Source organism: Phocoena sinus, chromosome 1, assembly GCF_008692025.1.
Source record: "Phocoena sinus isolate mPhoSin1 chromosome 1, mPhoSin1.pri, whole genome shotgun sequence".
Classification (NCBI taxonomy): Eukaryota; Metazoa; Chordata; class Mammalia; order Artiodactyla; family Phocoenidae; genus Phocoena; species Phocoena sinus.
In genome coordinates this window covers 159672189-159687814 of record NC_045763.1, presented here as the reverse complement: position 1 = coordinate 159687814, position 15626 = coordinate 159672189, and the positions used below count along the sequence as shown (strand labels likewise).

Here is a 15626-nt window from a genome sequence, read left to right as displayed (position 1 = left end):
TTCATGTTATACTATTTTTACCATTTTGGCTTGAAAAGCTGATTATTAAGGATGTCTTCGCCCTCAGTTTCACAATAAAATATATTAGTTACAACATTTTTCCTCATTATTTTAGAATTTAATATTGAAAACTTAGCGAGATGATAGATCTAAAATATTCTGTTTCATGAAGTACAAGTAGAGGTGAAGCTGGATACCAGTCTACCATTCTTTCAGGTAAAAGAAAAACATATGAAAAGGATGGAGCCCTTTTCATCCCTCGACCAAACAATGAGAAGGCAGCACGGGGAACTGTTCCTGCTGCTGCAGGAAAAGGCCTGGGGTTTTTTTTTTTGGTTTTTTTTAACATCTTTATTGGAGTATAACTGATTTACAATTGTGTGTTAGTTTCTGCTGTACCACAAAGTGAATCAGCTATACGTATACATATATCCCCATATCCCCTCCCTCTTGCGTCTCCCTCCCACCCTCCCTATCCCACCCCTCTAGGTGGACACAGAGCACCGAGCTGATCTCCCTGTGCTATGTGGCTGCTTCCCACTAGCTATCTATTTTATGTTTGGTAGTGTATATATGTCCATGCCACTCTCTCACTTCGTCCCAGCTTCCCCTTCCCCCTCCCCGTGTCCTCAAGTCTATTCTCTACATCTGTGTCTTTATTCCTGTCCTGCCCCTTGTGAGTGACCCTAACAAGCACTGGGCTCAAGCTCTCTAAAGATGCGTAGCACATCCCAGCAGAACAGTCAGATCAGCCTCTGACCCATAAGGCAGCTCAACGGGAGGTGGCTTTCTGTGGCCATTGGTTGACTGCACCGCCCTGTAAAGGCCACAGAGAGGGTGATGGAGAAGAAAATAATGCAAAGGCAAGTGAGGTGGAGAAGGGAGGTGATGTTTAAACACTCATAGCCCCTTCCTCTCTTGTGTGCTCTTTCTTCAAATGATACCGGATGAGGTATCATATTTCAAGAGGCCTCCAGGGTTCCTAAATAGAGTCCTCGAGAGGACTGTAAAGGGAAATGACAGCAGAAGCAAAGGTAACTCGGAGCTTCTTTTTTTCTCGCAGGTCCTGAGGCACCAAAGACCAAATGATCCCCTGGGCTCCTCTCACATTATAATCCTAGTGCCAAGAACACAGGACGCAGCAGAAGGGTCAGGTGGGCTCTGAAGAACTCAAGATGGATCTGGGTGGGGCTGAGACCTTGGCCATTCTGAAGAAAACCATATTGTGAACATTCAGCCCCATGTGTTGTAAGGCTCCTAAAGGTGAGCTAAGAAAAAAAGAGAAATGCAAGAAAGAACAGAGGCCAGAAAAAGACCAGACCATTAATTTTTTAGGAAGAGAGAGGTCTGAAAAGGAAGAGATCTAAAAAGGAAAACGTAAGAAAACACTGAAAGAGGTGAAAATATAGTTTTAGGAGGCAAGAAATAGAAATGTCAACGCTTAATGAAAATAAAAGAAAGAAGTTCAGAAATAAGAGGAAATAAGATAGTTGACAGGAACTAGAAAATGAAATAAAAATATGAAATAAGAAAGTAATTGATAGAATTATATATAATATTAAGGCTGATTAACCTATTTAACTTCTACTGAATAAGATTTTGAATCAAGTGAATTGATTGAATTTTTTTTTTTTCTTTTTTGCGGTATGCGGGCCTCTCACTGTCGTGGCCTCTCCTGCTGCGGAGCACAGGCTCCGGACGTGCAGGCTCAGCGGCCATGGCTCACGGGCCCAGCCGCTCCGTGGCATGTGGGATCTTCCCGGACCGGGACACGAACCTGTGTCCCCTGCATCGGTAGGCGGACTTGCAACCACTGCGCCACCAGGGAAGCCCAAAAATTATTTTAAACTAACCTTTTAAAATAATTTTAATATTATTAAAATTATTAAAGTACTTGAAATTATTAAAGTCACCTTTAAAAAACTATTTAAAAAACATATTGACGTCAAAGTAGTAAAATAAAATTAAAAGTTTTTAAATTTTAGTAATTTCTTCTAAAGTCTTTCTGTCAGGCTTTTGGAAGAGTAGAGAGAGAGAGAAGGCATAAACAAACTCATTTGTGTACAGGAGTGTGCATGTGGTCAACTGGTTCCTCAGGAGGAAAAGCCCTGATCAGGAGCGTTTGCATCTCTATTGGTCAGTTTAAAGATGCCAATCTGACGTCACTCAAGGCGGAGCTGGGAAGAGATGCACAATAGCACACCATCACATGGTACCCTCACCATACAGCAGACATAAGTCATCTCCAGAGCGTAAATAAGACAAAAACGTAGTAGAGTAATTAGGAAGTGGTAAGTTTTGAGTATTTGTTACTTTTGTTATTTTTCACTGGTAATAAAAATATTTATTTTACATTTTACATAGAACAACTTGGAAAAGTATAGAATGCTTTATAAGTTTGTGTGTCACCCTCGTGCAGGAGCCACACTAATTTCTCCATACCATTCCAATTTTAGCCTAAGTGCTGCCCACGCGAGCACATTTGCTTTTAGTGTCGTTTACTTGTAAGTTTATATAACTTATTTTTTATGAGTTAGGTTTTGACAGTGGCTTGCAGGATTCCTGAAAACTTACTCATCAGTTCTTGTGAGCTGGTACAAGTCAACATGATTTCACTCCAGCACACCACTGATCCTGTGAGTCCCAACCACGTCATTCAACAGGTCAAGTGACTTCTGCCCTGCCATTTCTAGACAGATGCATCTCCTGAACAACCAGTGCGGTTAGGACCAACTCACTTGCGTTCTACCATATACACAAACCAGAAACGAATACAACCTATGTAAAAAAAAAACAAAAAACTTTTTCTTTTGGAAAAAAGATTTTCTTCCTTTTAAATCAATTTCATGGACTTTTTTCAGTGAAGTCCGATTTTAAGGACTTCAAGTGAAACAACTGATTTTCATTTTCTCTGAAAGCCCTACCAAAATTGAGGTGTTGGTAATTTTTTTTTAATTCCATGAGGGACTTCCCTGGTGGCGCAGAGGTTAAGAATCCGCCTGCCAAGGCAGGGGACACGGGTCTGAGCCCTGGTCCAGGAAGATCCCACATTCCGTGGAGCAATTAAGCCCGTGCGCCACAACTACTGAGCCTGCACTCTAGATTCTGTGAGCCACAACTACTGAATCCCCCGCCTAGAGTCCGTGCTCCACAACAAGAGAAACCACTTCAATGAGAAGCCCGCCCACACAACGAAGAGTAGCCCCCTCTCGCCACAACTAGAGAAAGCCCGTGCACAGCAACGAAGACCCAACGCAGCTGAAAAAATAAATACATTTATAAAAAATAAAGTCCTTATAATCTGCAGAGACACTTCTTTTATCAGAGTAGATTTCTCTTACATTGATAAGAACTGCAAACTAACTCCAAAAGCCTTTTTGGTTAAATACTGGTTTAACTTTGGTTAAGAATTTGTTTCCATAGCTGCACTATATACAGAGTAGTAGATATGGAGGTGAAATCATTTCACAACAAATGAGTCACAATAAGGTTGTCCAATAGTGGCATCATCATTTAATTTACATACGGCAATTGGACCACTTTAAAATGTTTGGCCAGGGGCAGGCTGGCTCTTGGTAGGCTGCGTTTTGGTGAGTGCAGTATCATGTTCCTGACACAAGGTGGAGCCAGTGGCATTGAGCTAGGTTGTGAGTCTTCAGCTTAAGGGCAGTCTAAGGTCAAAAAGACCACAAAGTGAAAACCTGATTCAGGATAACTGCAATTCTAAGGGAGAAGAGAATAGGCAAAATACTGTACCTCCTCTATGAAATAGCTGATACTAGGCTAAGTATGAGAAAATGTTTAAAGCAATTCAAAAATGTATAAGAAGGAACAAAGAAGGATTTGAAAATGATTTTTATTTATTCAATAAATATTTTTGAACACTACTGTCAGGTAGAATAGAAAACAAAACAAAGACCTTGGCCTCGTGGAAGGCATTTTTTCACAGACTAAGCTTATTCTGGCAAAGCCATGACATGAAGCTGAAATAATGCCTCATCTCCTTATTTAACAGAACTACTCTGTTCAAAGAAAGGCCTCGGGACTTCCCTGGCAGTCCAGTGGTTAAGACTTCGCGCAGCACTGTTTGCAATAGCCAAGACATGGAAACAACCTAAACGTCCAACGACAGATGAATGGATAAAGAAGATGTGATACAGTTATACAATAGAATACTACTCAGTCATAAAAAGAATGAAATAATGCCATTTGCAGCAACACGGATGGACTTAGAGATTATCATAGTAAGCAAAGGAAGTCAGAAAGACAAATACCATATGATATCACTTATATGTGGAATCTAAAATATGACACAAATGAACTTATCTATGAAACAGACTCACAGACATAGAGAACAGACTTGTGGTTGCCAAGGCGGAGGGGGGTGGAGGAGGAATGGATGGGAGTTTGGGATTAGCGGATGCAAACTATTATATATAGAATGGATAAACGACAAGGTCCTACTACATAGCACAGGGAACTATATTCAATATCCTATGATAAACCATAATAGAAAAGCATACGAAAAAGAATGTATATATGTATAACTGAATCACTTTACTGTGAATAAAATACTTGAATTAAAAAAAAAAAAAAAGACTCTGTGCTTCCACTGCAGGGGGCACAGGTTCGATCCTTGGTCGGGAACTAAGATCAGGCATGCCGCACAGCACAGCCAAAAAAAAGAGAAAAAAGAAAAGGCCTCTTTCTCCAAAGTTCCCTATAATAAGTGAGGATCATTCTTCCACTGCTAAAATATGCTTTCTGAAAATCTTCTGTTATTTCTTATAGTTTCGTATGAGCTACAGTTCACAGCCTCCAAATGAGGAACTCTGGATCTACTGTGTATTCATAAAAAAAAAGGTCTATAAAATATTGGACATTATATAGAGAGAAACAATAAATAAATAAGTTAATGACATCTTTACTTTTACATCTGCTATGGCTCAGACACTGCCCTAAGCACTGTGGTTACTGTCATGAATTAAATAGACTAGGTCCCTGCTCTAACCATGGAACTCACAATCCGGTAGGAGAAAGTACACACACACACACACACACACACACACACACACACAAGTATGAGATAATTTTAGGCAGTGATAAATACTATCAAGAAATCACAGACTTCCCTGGTGGCGCAGTGGTGAAGAATCCACCTGCCAATGCAGGGACACAGGTTCGAGCCCTGGTCTGGAAAATTCCCACATGCCATGGAGCAACTAAACCCTTGCGCCACAACTACTGAGCCTGCGCTCTAGAGCCCGCAAGCCACGACTACTGAGCCCATGTGCCACAACTACTGAAGCCCGCACACCCAGAGCCCATGCTCTGCAACAAGAGAAGCCACCACAATGAGAAGCCTGCGTGCGGCAGCGAAGACCCAATGCAGCCATAAATAAATAAATTTATTAAAAGAAAAAAATCACCATCGCCACCACCACCACCATCATCATCACCATCATCATTATCATAACTGTATTAGTTTACTAGGGCTGCCATAACACAAGACCATGACTGGGTGGCTTAAAGAACAGAAATTTATTTTCTCATAGTTCTGGAGGTTAGAAGTCCAAGATCAAGGTGCTGGCCGGTTTAGTTTCCTCTGAGGCCTCTCTCCTTGCCTCGCATATACCTGTCCTCTTGCTGTGTCCTCACATGGTCTTTCCTCTGTGTGCCTGCATCCCTGGTATCTCTCTGTGTGTTCAAATTTCTTCTTGTAAGGCCACAAATCAGATTAGATTAGGGCCTGCCCTAATGCACGCATTTCAACTTAATCACTTCTTTAAAGACCTTATCTCCAAATAAGATTATATCCTGAGGTGCTGGGCACTGGAGACATAACTTGTGGGGGAACACAATTCAGCCCATAGCAAGAATAATAATTATTACTATACTCCTACTCTCACCATCATTCTCTGACCACCATTCTTGCCTGGACTGCTGCCATAGGCCTCAGGTAGTCATTCGGCTTCCGCTCTTACCAATCACCTCAACGCGTTCTCCTCACAGCAGCCAGAACAACCTTCTAAAAGTGAAAACCACAGCACGCATCTCCTCTGCTTAAGGCCCTCCAGTGGCTCTCCAATGCACTGATAATCTAAACTCACTTTCATGACCTACAAGGCTCCACTTAATTTGGTCCCTGCTGACCTTTCTGACTTGATCTTATACCACTCTCCTCACAGCTACACTGCTTTTTTTTTCGGTTTTCTCCAACACACAAACCCCTTCTCTTCATAGGGCCTTCATATTTACTCTCCCCCAGTTCATCACATGGCTGTCTCCTAATCTTAAAGATCTTAACTCAAAAATTACCTCCAGGGCTTCCCTGGTGGCGCAGTGGTTGAGAGTCCGCCTGCCGATGAAGGGGACACGGGTTCGTGCCCCGATCCGGGAAGATCCCACATGCCGCGGAGCGGCTGGGCCCGTGAGCCATGGCCGCTGAACCTGCGCGTCCGGAGCCTGTGCTCCGCAATGGGAGAGGCCACACCAGTGAGAGGCCCGCGTACTAACAACAACAACAAACAAAACAAGGCAGAGGCCTGAAGGGAAAAAAAAACTACCTGGGCAACCATCAGGAGAAGAATCTTTTCAGAATTGCTTATCTAGGTATGTGGGTTTTTGTGGAGGCCAGGGATCAACAAAGAGGATAAGGAGAAAGGCAAGGAAGTGTGATTTTATTTATCTCCTTCCTTGCACCCAGCACAGTACTTGCTTCTTTAGTGTCACACAGAAGAGAAGGAGTTGTGACTCTGGGTGAGTCGCTTAACCTCTGTAAATATCAGTTTCTCCATAATGACACCTACTTCAGAGTTTGCTTCAAAGATAAATGAAATAATGTATAAGAAGACATGTTTTGGGCTTCCCTGGTGGCGCAGTGGTTGAGAATCTGCCTGCTAATGCAGGGGACATGGGTTCGAGCCCTGGTCTGGGAGGATCCCACATGCCGTGGAGCAACTAGGCCCATGAGCCACAACTACTGAGCCTGCGCATCTGGAGCCTGTGCTCCGCAAAGGGAGAGGCCACAACATTGAGAGGCCCGCGTAACATAGAAAAAAAAAAAAAAAATTACCTCCAGAGAAACTCTCCCTGACCAGAATGTTTAAACTGTTCCATCCCACCTAATCACCCCTCCTTCTCTAATACATCATCCTATTTTTAATTTATAGCACATTTTATTACCTCATCCTGTTATAGCACTTATTACTATGTGAAATTATATCTATTTATCTGTTTGCTTGTATACTGTCTGTCTCTTCTTTCTAAAATACAAGTTCCATAAGGACAGAAGCCTTTCACTGCTGTATTTCAACACTCAGAAGGCGCTCACACCTAATAGGGACTCAGTAAATATATGCTGAATAATAAATGAATACTTTTCTATACATTCACTCATTTAATTCTCACATCAATCCATATTATAATACCCACTTTAAAAATAAGGAAACTGGAACTCAGAGAAGTCACTTGACCCACCCTATAGGAACATGACTAGTATGGAGCAGAACTGGAAGCTGGTCCCCAACCTCTGACTCCTGAGATTCTGTCTCTCAGCATTCTTTGCAATAACACCTTCTTAGAACAAATCATGGTGGTTAGTGTAATTTGGGATGAAAAGTAGTGACAGAGAAAAAGACTCAGATGCAGATCTGAATCACTATGCCTTCTGCATTTTTCTCATGGATGTTTTGGTTATAACAAGGGTTTAATAAATGTTTACTAAATTAATTGACTAAAACATTTTTCATTGTTGTAAAAGGGCTAAATAATTCCAAACTCAGCATGGCCAAATGGCTGCTCACTGCCCAAACAAAGGAAACAAATAAAAAGCTTAAGAGATAACACTGAAACACCATTGGGCAAACACTACAGTAATCATTGTTATGGATAAAATCAACCAATGGATGCTAAAATTAGTGGGCAAATATTGAGGAGAAATAGGATGTTTGCATAGCCTTGAAATATCTCCCCAGGATATTTACTAAATACAAAGGGGAAAATAACAACCTTATAGTGGGGAAAATCTGGCAGACGCTACCTTAACCAAGAGAGCAAGGTTAACATCAGCACTGAGATATATCAACATCAAGTACCCCAGCCATTGGTGCTCTGAGAAAAATACAAAATCATTTCTATGGTATTTCTCGCCAAAAACGCATTACTTCAGTCTATGCATGACAAAACATCTGACATACCCAAACTGAGGGACATTCTACAAAATCACTGAGCAATACTTTTCACAAGTATCAAGGTCATGAAAGACAGAAAGATTGAAGAACTGTCACAGAATGGACGACCTAAAGAGATACAATAACCAAATACAACATAGGATTCTGCACTGGATCCTGGAAGAGAGAAAGGAGATTAGTAGAAAAGCTGGTACAAATCAGTAAGATCTATAGGTGGAGTTCATGGTTTTGAACAAATGTTAATTTCTTGATTTTGATAACTGTGCTATTGTTATATAAGATATGACCATGAGAAGAAGCTGGTTGAAGGATACACAGGAATACTCTGTACTATTTTTGCATTTCTGTAACTCTAAAATTAATTTCAAAATAAAATGTTTTTAAAAACATCAAAAAGATTAAATTTTAAAATAATGGCATACTAAGTTCCTTTTTTCTCTATGGGCAAACAATGGAGATTTCTGGATAATCGGACATTTTTAAAGAGTTACCACTTTTACATATTAGGGATATTAGCCATTTGCAATATAACATTCTCTCAAGTTGTCATTTATCTCTTGATTTTTCAATGTGTTTTTAGCTTGAAAAAAAAACTTTTAAGCAGAATGTGTCAATCTTTTTACTTCTGGATTTTATTTTGAGTCATTTTCTCTACGCCAAGTTCATAAAGGAATTCATCCACATATTTTTTTAATACTTGTAAGATTTTATGTTTTACACTTAGATTTTTGTTGCATATAGACTTTACCTTGGTATACAACCTGAAGGACAGACCTAATTTTATATGTTTTTTAAATGGCTATCTAGTTGTTAAGTCTATCTTTTCCCTACTTACTGGAGATGTCACCTATATCATGTATTACCTTTCCACTGGCACTTGGGACTATTTCTGAATTTTCTGTTCTATTTCATTGGTCTGTTATGCCATACTCTTTTAATTGTAAAGGATTTGTAATATGTTTTAATATCAAATAAAGCTAAATTTACCTCTTTGCTCTTCTTTTTTTTTTTTTTTTTTTTTTTTTGCGGTACACGGGCCTCTCACTGTTGTGGCCTCTCCCGTTGCGGAGCACAGGCTCCGGACGCGCAGGCTCAGCGGCCATGGCTCACGGGCCTAGCCGCTCCGCAGCATGTGGGATCTTCCCGGACCGGGGCACGAACCCGCATCCCCTGCATCGGCAGGCGGACTCTCAACCACTGCGCCACCAGGGAAGCCCCTCTTTGCTCTTCTTTATCTGCATTTTCTTGGCCATTCTACTTATCCATTTTTTCATACGAACATTAAATTCACTTGTCTTGCTCCAGAAAAGAATTTGTTGGTATTTTAACTGTGTTTATTATATTAAGCTTATAAGTTGATTTAGGACTACTTGACATATTTGTGATTTCAAGTATTCCTATCCAAAAACATGGTACATCTTTCCATTTGTTCAAGTCTATTTTTATATATTTTTCAGGTTTTCCTAATGTAGCACTGTATTTTTTTGTTATATTTATGTCTATACATTTTAACTTTTTTGGTGCTATTGTAAATGGGTCTTACCTTTCATTATATCACCTAACTGGTCATTATTGGTATAAATGAAATCTTTTGCTTTCTGTATATTAAATTCATTTCCTACAACTTCATTAAACTTTCTTTTTTCTGTGCAGTAATTTTTCCACTGATTTTTTGGGTTTTCTAGATATTTCATGATTTCATATCTGCAAATAGAGACAGTTCTCTTTCTTCTACCTTTTCTACATTCTACCATTTTGTGTCCAATACTTACGCCTCTGTTATTACTTGTCTAACTGCTGGCTAAGGTAAAGCCTCTAATACTAAATAATAATGGGGAATATGGATATTCTTATGTTGTTCCCGAATTTAATGGAAATGCTGATTGTGTGTCCTCATTAAGTAAGAAACTGGATTTTAGGCTGAGATATACATATTTCATGTTACAGAACTATTTCCTCAAAATCTATTTCATTGCGTGTGATGGCTAATTTTATGTGTCAACTTGATTGGGCTTAAGGGATGCCCAGTGGCTGGTAAAACATTATTTCTGAGTGCATCTGTCAGGGTGTCTCCAGAATCTAGCATTTGAGTTTGTAGACCTAGTAAAGAAGATTGCCCTCCCAACTTAAGTGGGCATCATTCAATCTGTTGAGGTCCTGAATAGAACAAAAAAGCAGAGGAAGGGCAAATTTGTTCTCTTTGCTTGAGCTGAGACATGCATCTTCTCCTGTCCTTGAACAACCATCCCCTGGTCCTCAGGCCTTCAGGCTCAGAATGAATTACACCACTGGCTTTTTGATTCTCCAGCTTGCAGATGGCAGATCATGGGACTTCCTGGCCTACATAATTACATGAGCCAATTCCTAAAATAAATCTCTTCTCTTTCTCTTTCCTTCTCTCTCTCTGTATTTTAAAGATATACATGTCTTTAAAATGATGAATGTGTGCTGAAGTCTGTCAAATGCCTCTTAAGTATCTATAAATATGATCCTACGCTATTTCTTCTCAGGTCTACTAATATGATGAAATACATTAATACACTCCCCAACACAGAACTATTCTTTATCATTCCTGATATAAAATCCCATTTTGCTTTAATATGCTATTGCATTTTGTTTGCAAGTATTTTATTTATAATTCTTGTATAGATGTTCATAAGTAAGACTGCTTTGTAGGGTTTTTTAATTCAATCTTATAAGTTTTAGGTATCAATATGATAGTCACTTCAGTAAAGAACTTGAAAGTTTTTCTTCTTATTTTCAGAAGAGATTAAGTACCATTGGGAGTAAAATATTTTTTAGGTTTGAAAAAATTATATGAAACCATCTGGATTTAAGCCTTTTTATGAAAGAGGTCTTTTTTTAAAAATTATTTATTTTATTTATTTTTATTTTTGGCTGCATTGTATCTTTGTTGCTGTGCGCAGGCTTTCTCTAGTTGGGCAAGTGGAGGCTACTCTTGGTTTGCGGTGTGTGGGCTTCTCACTGCAGTGGCTTTCTCTTATTGCGGAGCACAGGCTCTAGGCATGCGGGCTTCAGTAGTTGTGGCACGCAGGCTCTAGAGCGCAAGGCTCAGTAGTTGTGGCGCACGGGCTTAGTTGCTCTGCGGCATGTGGGATCTTCCCAGACCAGGGCTTGAACCCGTGTCCCCTGCATTGGCGATTCTTAACCACTGCGCCACCAAGGAAGCCCTGAAAGACCTCTTTGAAAACTTGCCTACTGATTCTATGTAATTTAGTGTGTTTAGATTTTCTACCATTACTGGGATCAGTTTCTCTGTTTGTTTTGTTCACTTTTTATTTTCGTCAATTGACTTTTTTTTAAAGTGTATAATTCAGCGGTTTTCAGTGTATTCACAATGGTGAGCAGCCATTACCACTACTAATCCTAGAACATTTTCATCACCTCCAAAAGTATCCCCATACCTGTTAGCAGTCACTTCTCATTCTCCTCTCCCCATACCTCCTCGCCATCATTAATCTACTGTCTGTCTCTATGGACTTGCCTATTATGGACATTTCATATAAGTGTCATACAATATATGGCCTTTTTTGTCTGGCTTCTTTCACTTAGCATAATGCTTTCAAGGTTCATCCATGCTGTAGCATGTATCAGTACTTCATTCACTTTTTATGGCTGAATAATATCCATTATGTGGATATACCACATTTCCTTATCCATTCATCAGTTGATGGAAATTTGAATTGTTTCTACTTTGAGAGTATTATGAATAAAGCTGTTATGAACATTCATACACAAGTTTTTATTGTGGACATATTTTTTTCATTTCTCTTGGGTATATACTTAGGAATGAAATTCCTGGGTCATATGGTAACTCTATGTTTGTATTTTTGAAGAACTACAAATCTGTTTTCTAAAGTGGCGGCACCATTTTAGATTCCCACCAGGAGAGCATGAGGGTTGCAATTTCTCCACATCCTCACCAACATTTGTTACTTTACTTTTTAAAATTATCCTAGTAGATCTGAAGTAGTATTTCATTGTGGTTTTGACTTTCCAGTTCCCTAACAACTAACGATGTTTTGGCACATATTATGTGTGTATTAGCCATTAAATGTGTTCTTTGTAGAGATACCTATTCAATCTTCTACCGACTTTATAAATGGGTTATTTGTATTTTTATTGAGATATAGGAGTTCTTATATATTCTGGATGCTGGACCCTTATCAGATATATAATTTGCAAATATCTTCTCCCATTCTGTGGTTGTCTTTTTGTTTTCTTTATGGTGTCCACTGAAGCACAGAAGTTTTGAATTCTGATGAAATCCAACTTACCTATTTTTTCCTCCCTTGGCTGTTTATGCGTCACGTGTCATATCTAAGAAAACCACTTCCTAATCCTTGGTCACAAAGATTTACACCTATATTTTCTTCAATCGTTTATGTTTCTTCCTCTATTTTGAGTTAAGTTTTGTATATGGTATGCTTCATTCATTTGCATGTGGATATCCAGTTGTACCAGCACCATATGTTGCAAAGCCTATACTTTCTCCACTGAATTGACCTGCCAACTTTGTTGAAGATCAATTGACCATAAATGTAAGGGTTTATTTCTAGACTCTCAACTCTGTTCCACTGATCTACATGTCTAGCCTTATGCCATATGCCAGTATCACAGAGTCTTTATTACTGTAGCTTTGAAGTAGATTTTGAAATAAGAAGTGTGAGATCAACTTCTTTTTCAAGATTGTTTTTGGCTATTCTAGGTCCCTTGCAATTCCATATGAATTTTAGGATCAGCCTGTCAATTACTGAAAGAAAAAAAAAAGGCAGCTGGGATTTTGATAGGGATTGTGTTGAATCTGGTGATTAATTTGGGGAGTATTGTCATCTTGACAATATTAAGTGTTCCAATCCAGGTACACAAGACTAGGATAAGCTTTGACAAATTATATTTAACTAGAAAGTTGCCTTTTTCAGCTAGATTTTCAAATTTGCTTATAAAGTTGTACAAACCACTCTCTTATGATATTTTAAAACTTCCTCTGTTTTGATGGTTATTTCCACAAAGTCATCTGTGCATTTGTGCCTCCTTTAAAAAAAAAAATTGCCATTGGTTTATCTTTTTTTTAGCCTTTTACCAAAAAACAGTTTTTCATTTTATTTATTAGTTCCTACTATTTCCCTGATTTCCAGCCCCGTTAATTCTGTTTTTATCTTCTCTCATTCCTCCCTTTTGCTTTCTCTCAGTTTACCCTTTTTCCCTAGCTTTTTGAGTTGAATGTCGTATTCATTTTTTTATGCCTTTATTTTTCTTGATATAGGCATTTAATGAGTTTTGATTTGGTTATATCACATAGATTCTGATGTCATTTCCATTTTCATATCTCATTTCCATTATAGTTATTTTCAAGAAGTTTTTTATTTCATGGTCCTAAAATTTCCCCTTTGACCTAAGAATTGTGTATAGACTTTAAATTTTTTCCAGGTTGAGCTCCAAATTTGGGTGTGAATGAGATCTCCCAGGAAAGGGTGTAAAGTAAAAAGATGGACAGAGATGAAACTCTGGTGGACATTAATAAGCCAAATAGAGGGATAGTTGTCCCCAAAAGGATCTAAGAAGAAGAGTCGAGTTGGAGATGTTGGATGAAACAAAAGGTGATGTCATGGAAAACAAGGACAAGACAATTGGTGACCTCAGGGAACACAGTTAGAATGGGAATGGGGGTGGTAGATAGAAGTCAAATTACAAACTGCATGTTGAAGAATGAACAGAGTGAAGGTTATCACTAAAGCAAACTCCTTTTTTATTAAGATTCTTAGTTATGAAGAGAAAGAACGAACATCAGCTGGGGTGGGGGTTACTGGGTAGAAGTTTTAACTGTTGTTTTTATTTGTTTTATATGGAGACATTTGTGCCGTGGGGTAGTTTACAATAATAATGGAGGCTTTTCCATCCATAATTCTTTGTACCCCTTCCCCCGCAACCTAGGCAGCTAGGGCATTCCAAGTTCACTGCCTCAGGGAAGAGGATAACTCAGCAGAATACAGAGTTTCAGGGTGAATGCCAAAGAAAGCTTAGTTATGGAAAGGAATCATTACTTGTGAGGGTGTGGCTAAGGCACTTACACTATCCATGCCTGCCCCTGTGGAGGCAACCTTGTTTCTGCCTGGCTTTAGGCTCTGTGCTCAGGAGAGCCACCAGGCCTTGTTAGCTTGGAGACCTCTCAGCGCCAGCCCTAGGCTGCTCTTTCGCTTGCAGTCCTAACAATCGGGGCTTATTATGGACAGCTCTGTAAGGCCACCGCACAGACACGGTCATCCGAAAATTTTCCCAAGCTCTAATTAAGATTCCTTTGAGCACAGTGTGGGAATCCCTCTTGCTCCTTATACCCTTGTCTATACCTGCTACTGTGAGACTTTGGTAGCACTGAAATTTGGTCTTCAAGTCTCTGGTTCAAATCTGCTCATTTTTCTGTGGTTTTTAGCGTCCCAGGTTTGTAGCTCCCCAGGTGATTCTAATGTGCACCCCGCACTAGGAACTACTGCTGTTAGTCCACATGCCAACCTACCCACCATCCTGTAGCTAATTTCCTTTCTAAAAACCCGAGTCTAGTCTTATCAATTCTCTACATTTATGGATTTATCTTGCCTACATAACTGAATCCAGTCTCCTTAGGGCAGCGAACACTCACTCACTCTCTGGCCCCTAAGCCACCTTTACACATGCATTTCCTAATAACTCCTCACAACTAGTTACATACCTTCTGCTGTATATAGACAGACAAGGCTGTTACAGAACCCAAATATTACACAGGTTTTGTCTTTAGTAAGTTTATAACTTAGGAGAGACAAGACTATAAGCTTTCAGTTAAAAATATAAATACTTCTAGAGTTAAATTAGCAAAGGAAAGCCTAAAATGAGCTCTCAAGGTTAGAAACTATTACAAAATGCACCAATAGTTTTCAGAAAAAAGTAGACATTTGAGTGCCACTTCTCAGTAATTCAAAAACTAAAATAGAAGAAGGCAATGGGTTAGGAGCTGGTGTGGCTACCACGCCTTTAAATAAACCAAGAGCTGCCTTGAATTACAGTGCTGACGGCCTGGCTTCTGGCCTGGTTTCATTACTGCATTATACAGTGGCACCTCTAAACACTTGTTTCTGAATCCTTCAAAGACAAAAATAATGCGTTCCCATGCTCCTTGGGACCCTGCTACTGTACCGAATCTTCTCCCTTTCATAGCCACCTGAATAGAACCCACACCTGTCCAGTCTTTCTCACCTCCCCCCCAGGGAAAGCACAGATTTGGACATCTTGCCTTATTATCTCTGTAGATGAAATGGATGCACTCTCTGTCATTCACTCTACCTAGAATACATAGAACACTCAACTTCACTGCTGCAGTTGACTACAGTTTAGACAAAGTTACTTGCTCTGTGTTCAAGGTGGAACCACTAGTTACGCCTA

At 39.5% G+C, this 15626-nt stretch overlaps 1 protein-coding gene and 1 non-coding gene across 2 annotated transcripts in view; both read right to left on the bottom strand.

Annotated features, from left to right (window-relative positions):
- Nucleotides 1–15626, bottom strand: part of EFCAB2 (EF-hand calcium binding domain 2) — a 130788-nt gene that overhangs the window by 29748 nt on the left and 85414 nt on the right. The window lies entirely within an intron of this gene.
- Nucleotides 2375–2480, bottom strand: LOC116745307. The gene has a single exon (XR_004347376.1). It is a non-coding gene; the product is annotated as a U6 spliceosomal RNA (small nuclear RNA).